The 6000-nt window shown below is 43.5% G+C and overlaps 1 protein-coding gene across 1 annotated transcript in view; it reads left to right on the top strand.

Moving 5' to 3' along the window:
- The window catches only part of IGLON5 (IgLON family member 5), a 347431-nt gene that overhangs the window by 168764 nt on the left and 172667 nt on the right, over nucleotides 1-6000 (top strand). The window lies entirely within an intron of this gene.

Genomic DNA, 6000 nt, shown 5'->3' with positions numbered 1-6000 from the left:
ATATTTTTTTAATAAATAATAACACAATGATATTAAACAACAGCTAATAAATGTGTAAAATAAAAAAAGTTGAATAAAAAAGAAAAAAAGGATGCTGTGCCTAGCGTTATTAATATGACATACCTAATCCAGATTGACAGCTAACATTATGTAATAGGCTGTACAGAAAACCAATATAAATATCCTACATGTGTGTGTGGCTTGGGGGGGCTTTTCCATACACAGCTGAGGATGTGTTTAACAGCTTTTTTATGGTGCATATAATGTCAGCGTCTTGTCTTTAGGCATGGTGGTCCTTTAAATTATTGAAACTCTAATTAAAGATGAATTACGGCAGACATGGAGCTTTGAAGTGATCCGAAGTGCTGGAAAATGTCATTTCAAAGACCTTTGTTTTTGGTCTTATATCGCTCAATAGAAATTACAATGAGATTGTAGAAGTATATTTGTTTAAGCATTGGAAAAAGAAAGTATTGTGGACATTGGGGTTCTGGGGAGCTGAAGAATAAACTCTGCACTGACTAGAGCTTAAAAAGAACTTCAAATATACCCTCAAATCTCCTTGCTTGCATTGCACTAGCATGAGGCAACCTGGCTCAAGGAATTAATAAAGGCCAAATACATGCCCAAGGTCAGGCTAAAGAAAGCCAAACATCTCAGTCTGGTGACTTTAGGTGTTCCCATCGAAGGGTACTGTTAATATTACAGCATACAAATACATTTTAGACAATTGTGCGCTTCCAACGTTGTGGCAACAGTTTCTTGAAGGCCCTTTTCTGTTCCAGCATGACTGTGCACAAAGGCACTTCCATAAAGACATGGCTTGATGACTTTGGTGTGAAGGAATCAAGTGTCCTGCAAAGAGCCCTGACCTCAACCCTAGTGAACACCTTTGGGATGAATTGGAACCCCAATTGCAAGCCAGGTCTTCTCACCAAACATCCGCACCTGACCTCAATCTGAAATCTTGCGGAAAGCCTTCCCAGAAGAGTGGAGGCTGTTATAGCCACAAAGAGGGACCAACCCATAATGATGCCCATGGTTTTGGAATGTGATGTCCAACAAGCTCATAAAGATATGATGGTCAGGTGTCCACGAACCTTTGCCTATGTAGTGTTTGAACTTTTGTTCCTCCCTCTCTTAATATTTCAAGTGGAGCAACTTGCACCAGCCGTGACACTGCAAAGAAAGGGGTGAAGTTTAGCCACGTGGGGTGTGAGCTTCTCAGAAAGGGAACATTGTAGCTTTTTTATAAAAGGTGTTATAGCATACAACAGCCCGAAACAGTGAAGTTCCTGTCACTTCCTCAGGCGTTGTATGGGTCCTTATCCATCGTCCAGGCAATCACTGCCTATTTTGGCTTATAAATATTAACGGGGAGCAGCCATATTGTTCGCCTCATTAAGAGCAGACGAGCAGCAGATGTTCAGAGTTAACTAGCCAGAGAGGTAAGCACTGAAATATTTTACATGCTTAGTTGGTAATAGCTTTGAAAGGGAGAAAAAAAAAAGAAAAGTTCCCATTGTGTACTTTAAAAAGTTTTTGCCGCAGCGGATAACATCTGCATCTTAATCTGGATATATTATTATTATTATTATTACTACTATTATTATTATTATTATCATCATTAGCATTATTAATATTATTATCATTATTATTACTATTATTATTGTTTAAGAATTAAAGGTGATCATAAATGCGTGTTTCTAAATGACACATCAATTAAGAGAAATGACAACATAAGAGACTTAAAGCTGAACTGCAGACAGATATAAAAGACAGCAATTATTGCAGCTCTGTAATCGAATACTTGATTTAAATTTTTATTGTAACTTGTATAAGTACCTGAATTTGACTCAATTGTCAGATTCTTGCAAACCCCGTAGAGCAGGTCAGACTAGGGAGCAGCAGTACAAGGTGCCAATCAGTTGTGTTGCAGTGCTTATGTGCTAACAAGGAACATGCTGATAGGAGAGAGCAGAGTGACAGAGCGATGAGCTCATGAGTCAGCTGCTTCTCCTCTCACTGTCCAGTCACAGGCTGAGGGAGGGGCAAGGTGAACTTTTTTTTAAAGATTTTGCGCTCTAGGCATCTAGGCATCAATAGCTTATTGGGCCCACTGTATCTAACCCTTTCCCCTTCTCTCCAAAGTCAAAAGAATGCCTTGGCCGAAGTTTTACTTTAAAGGGTAATTCCACTTTCCCACTAAATGTAAGAAAAGAAGATAACCCCCCACCAATCTGTCCCCACCTTGGCTGGTCAAACCATTGTTGGAACTGTGTTGGATACTTGACCATCACACCTACATGATCTTGTTGGACATCACATCTCTTCCGGGAAGGCTTTCCACAAGATTTTGGATTGTGTCTGAGGTCAGGTGCAGATGTTGGGTGAGAAGACCAGGCTTGCAATTGCTGTTCCAATTTGTCCCAAAGGTTTACACTAGGGTTGAGGTCAGGGCTCTGTTAGGGTTCCAATTTTAGAGTTCCCCTGGAATTTGATCGTGCTGCCAAATTCAGACAAGTACTTGGGAATACAGAGTCACACCAAGTTGTGTATTCACTTTATATTTAAAGGTTTATTGTAAAACAAGGAATAGATATACAAAACTAGGACATGGATGGCGGAGCATAAACCAATAAAATTCATGCACGTGTATATAAATTAATAAATGCTACTATAGGTCATAGAACGGTCATACAGGTGGTTGCTACTAATGAGATAAGAAGATGCAGTTTTAATGATACAAGAATGTAGCTGTGAACAAGTGAAAGCGGTTCAAGGCCAGTTTATTCAGAACCTTCTAAAAAGCACAGTTTTACTTGCTCAAAATATTAACTATATACAAACCAAAAATAGGAGAATAAGGTTATTTCTATCAGGCTCTGTGCGGGACACTGGTGTTCCTCCATACCAAACCAAATTGGCATTCCAAATGATCCCATAGGTGTTTTCTAGGGTTGAGGTCAGGGCTCTGTACAGGACACCTGAGTTCCTCCACACCAGACTCATCAAACCATGTCTTTATGGAACTGGCTTTGTGCACAGTCATGCTGGAACAGAAAAGGGCCTTCCAGAAACTGTTACCACAATGTTGGAAGGGCACAATTGCGCAACAAAAGTCTTTGTATGCTGTAGCATTAAGAGTACCCTTTCACCGGAACACCTGAAGTCACCAGACTGAGATGCTTGGCTTTCTTAAGCCTGACACTTGAGTTCACCTGACCAACGAGAAGCCTCTTGCTGACTTCCGAGGATGCCCTGGTTGTCTCTCATACTTGCATCCAGCTGCACCGTGCATGGCAAATGCAAAAAACTGAGAAAAGAAGACGGGGGTGGGCGGACTAAGAATGAAAAACACCAGGCGAATCGGCAAATTGGGCTTTAAATATGCCCGCCGATGCAACAGTTTTTGTTGTCAGCATAGGGCATAAACCAAACTCTAAAAATATTTCAGTCCAAAACTATTTCCAAACCCGTAAACATCAATAAGTCATCCCGACAGTCCTGAGAGACGAGAAGGATTGGAAAGTGCGCAGCTCAGAATAGACACACTTTGACTTTGATACAACAAGGTACATCAAAGGCGGCTAAGCGAGTTCTAAATGGATGATGTAAAAGATTCAGCCTTTCCGCGGCGAGTACCTCTGCCGCCCATGAATTATGGATGAGTGCGCATATTATACGCTGATATATGAATTGTTAATATCTATCGATCGGCTCCAACAAGTATTTTTTTTTTTTTAACCAGCTACACATAAACATTAGACGGGGGTTCTTCGTCGCGATGGTGACTCTGCTCTGGGCGGCTGGAAAAAGAGAGGGGGAAAAAATGACGTCATTCACAAAAGGATATTTTTTAACGAAAGTTTTGTGATATTTACATAATAATGGTTGGCGCTTTTTACATATGAATAAGCCGCGACTCATTCTCCCAAAAAAGTGTGTCACAAAGGGGGTGCGGCCCGGGTGCCACCATTATTGGATGGGTGACACCAAAATGACTGAGAGTCTTTTTGCTGTCACCTCCCATGAAAAGTCGGGCACTCACCAAGAGCTCGACAGTGTCACGAGAGAGGAGGGGACCCGGCGGCATACCTCATCCCGTCAATAAGACGACTGCGCATGCGCAATTATGTCACGGCATGGTATCACCCGGTCTCCGCTCCGGGTGTCACCCAGCCTCGGGACGCCCCTGTATGTGGGCATGGCGGTGACTGCACTGTGTTGTTTTGCAGTTGTCAGCTCCCCCCTAACAATTCAAACACACAGTGATAACATGTGTGCTGTGAGCCCTCCTTTTTATAGGTGACTGCATTCTAGGTTGCTACTTATTTTTGACTCTTTGCTGGGTTGTTCCTTATTTCTGGTTGCATTAGAGTTTATTCTTTATTTCTGGCAGTGAACCTGCAAAGTTTTCAGACAAAAGTTAGCATTTTGTGAACGTCGCAAATCCCAGGGATTCAACGCGAACCCATGGTAGTACACCAAACCTCATCACTATGTGCAAACCACAATCCCCATGAGGTTCGGTGAACCCTGGAACCAACCAGTGGAAGGTCTAGTAAAGCTGCTCACAGCAAATGCCAACCATAAAGCATGCCGACCCTACATGTAGACCACTAATGATTCCACCTGTGATTCCAGGAAGGCATAAAGTCTCCTGAAACACTCTGAACGTATGACAGGATCACAGCCTTTCCCGCCGACCCCCTCCCTGCTCTCACCGATGAACAGGAAAACATGACCTGTTGGTTCCCGGGCCCCGCAGCTGGGAAGCATGCCATTAATCATACAACACCTGAGACCTGTGTGATCAGCTGACACTCATTACTTCTCTGTCACTCACTTCCCAATGTAAGCCGGCGTGAAAACTGTTATCCGTGTGACAGTCAAGGGATACGGTTTAAAAATACTTTGTAACTTTTGCACCTTTATCAGACTTATACGTGGCAATAGGTTGGAAGGAATGTACAGAAAACTGGTTAAAATGAATTTATCATCAGATATATTTTTTTTAATGTTAAAGAGACCCTGTCAATATTGCAATAAAAATCTTACCATAGAAGTGCGTTTAACACATTTTATGCTTGTTTTTTTACCTATGAAAGCCTCCCCTTTGTAGACATCCAAAAGCCCTGAGACTTCTGCTGGGTGCCGCCATCTTGGATGCGATGTCAGCATCCACAGCACACTCAAATGACGCTCTGTAGCAAGGGTAGCCACACTTTGGCCCTCCAGCTGTGGTGAAACGACAAATTCCAATATGCATCTGCCTCTGGAAGTCATGCCTGTGACTGTGAGAGTCTTGAAATGGCTATAGGACTTGTTGTTCCACAAAGGCTATTGTCCAGAACTTTGGATACCCAGGGGTGTCCCTAGCTACCATTTTGCCACCTGAGGCGGCTGGGGGGGCAGGTTGTGTATGCTGCACACTAAGGAAGGGGGGGGCTCTGGCTGCTGCTGTCCTGCCCAGTGATGTCATTGGTTGCCAGGAGCTGAGTGTGAAGCCAGCCAGAGGGTCCCAGGTTACCAGGAACTAGGCAAGGAGATGAAGGAGATGTGTATGGCTCTTACACTTCTTCCTGCCTGGCTCTTACCACTCTAGGACACTCTGGCCAGAAAGGGGGTGGCATGCATACTGCAAACTGCCTGCTGCCCCACCCACACACACACACACGTGACCCAAGGAGATGCCGCCTGAACCTCATTATAGGGATGGTCCTGTGGATACCCCTGTTCTATAGTATTACTTCTGCAAGAGGGACAATTGGAATCAACGGTACTGCTGATTAGTGATAAGTTGGGGCTTGGTGTGAACCCAGTTCACCCAAGCGTGCTTAACTGCGACCGACACCTTCCCCCCTCCCGACCTAATCAGTCCAGGAGTTGTGGCCGAATCATTCCCCTTCTCTTTGTGATGCATAGCTACAGGGCAGGCAATGCTCCTGTCATAATTGATTGGGCTGAGTGGAGGATGTGTCAGTCACAGTTTTGGAC

Source organism: Nanorana parkeri, unplaced genomic scaffold (assembly GCF_000935625.1).
Source record: "Nanorana parkeri isolate BGI_ZX_2015 unplaced genomic scaffold, ASM93562v1 scaffold155, whole genome shotgun sequence".
NCBI lineage: Eukaryota > Metazoa > Chordata > Amphibia > Anura > Dicroglossidae > Nanorana > Nanorana parkeri.
Note: the sequence above shows the minus strand (reverse complement) of the source record. Positions and strands in the feature narration are given on the sequence as shown.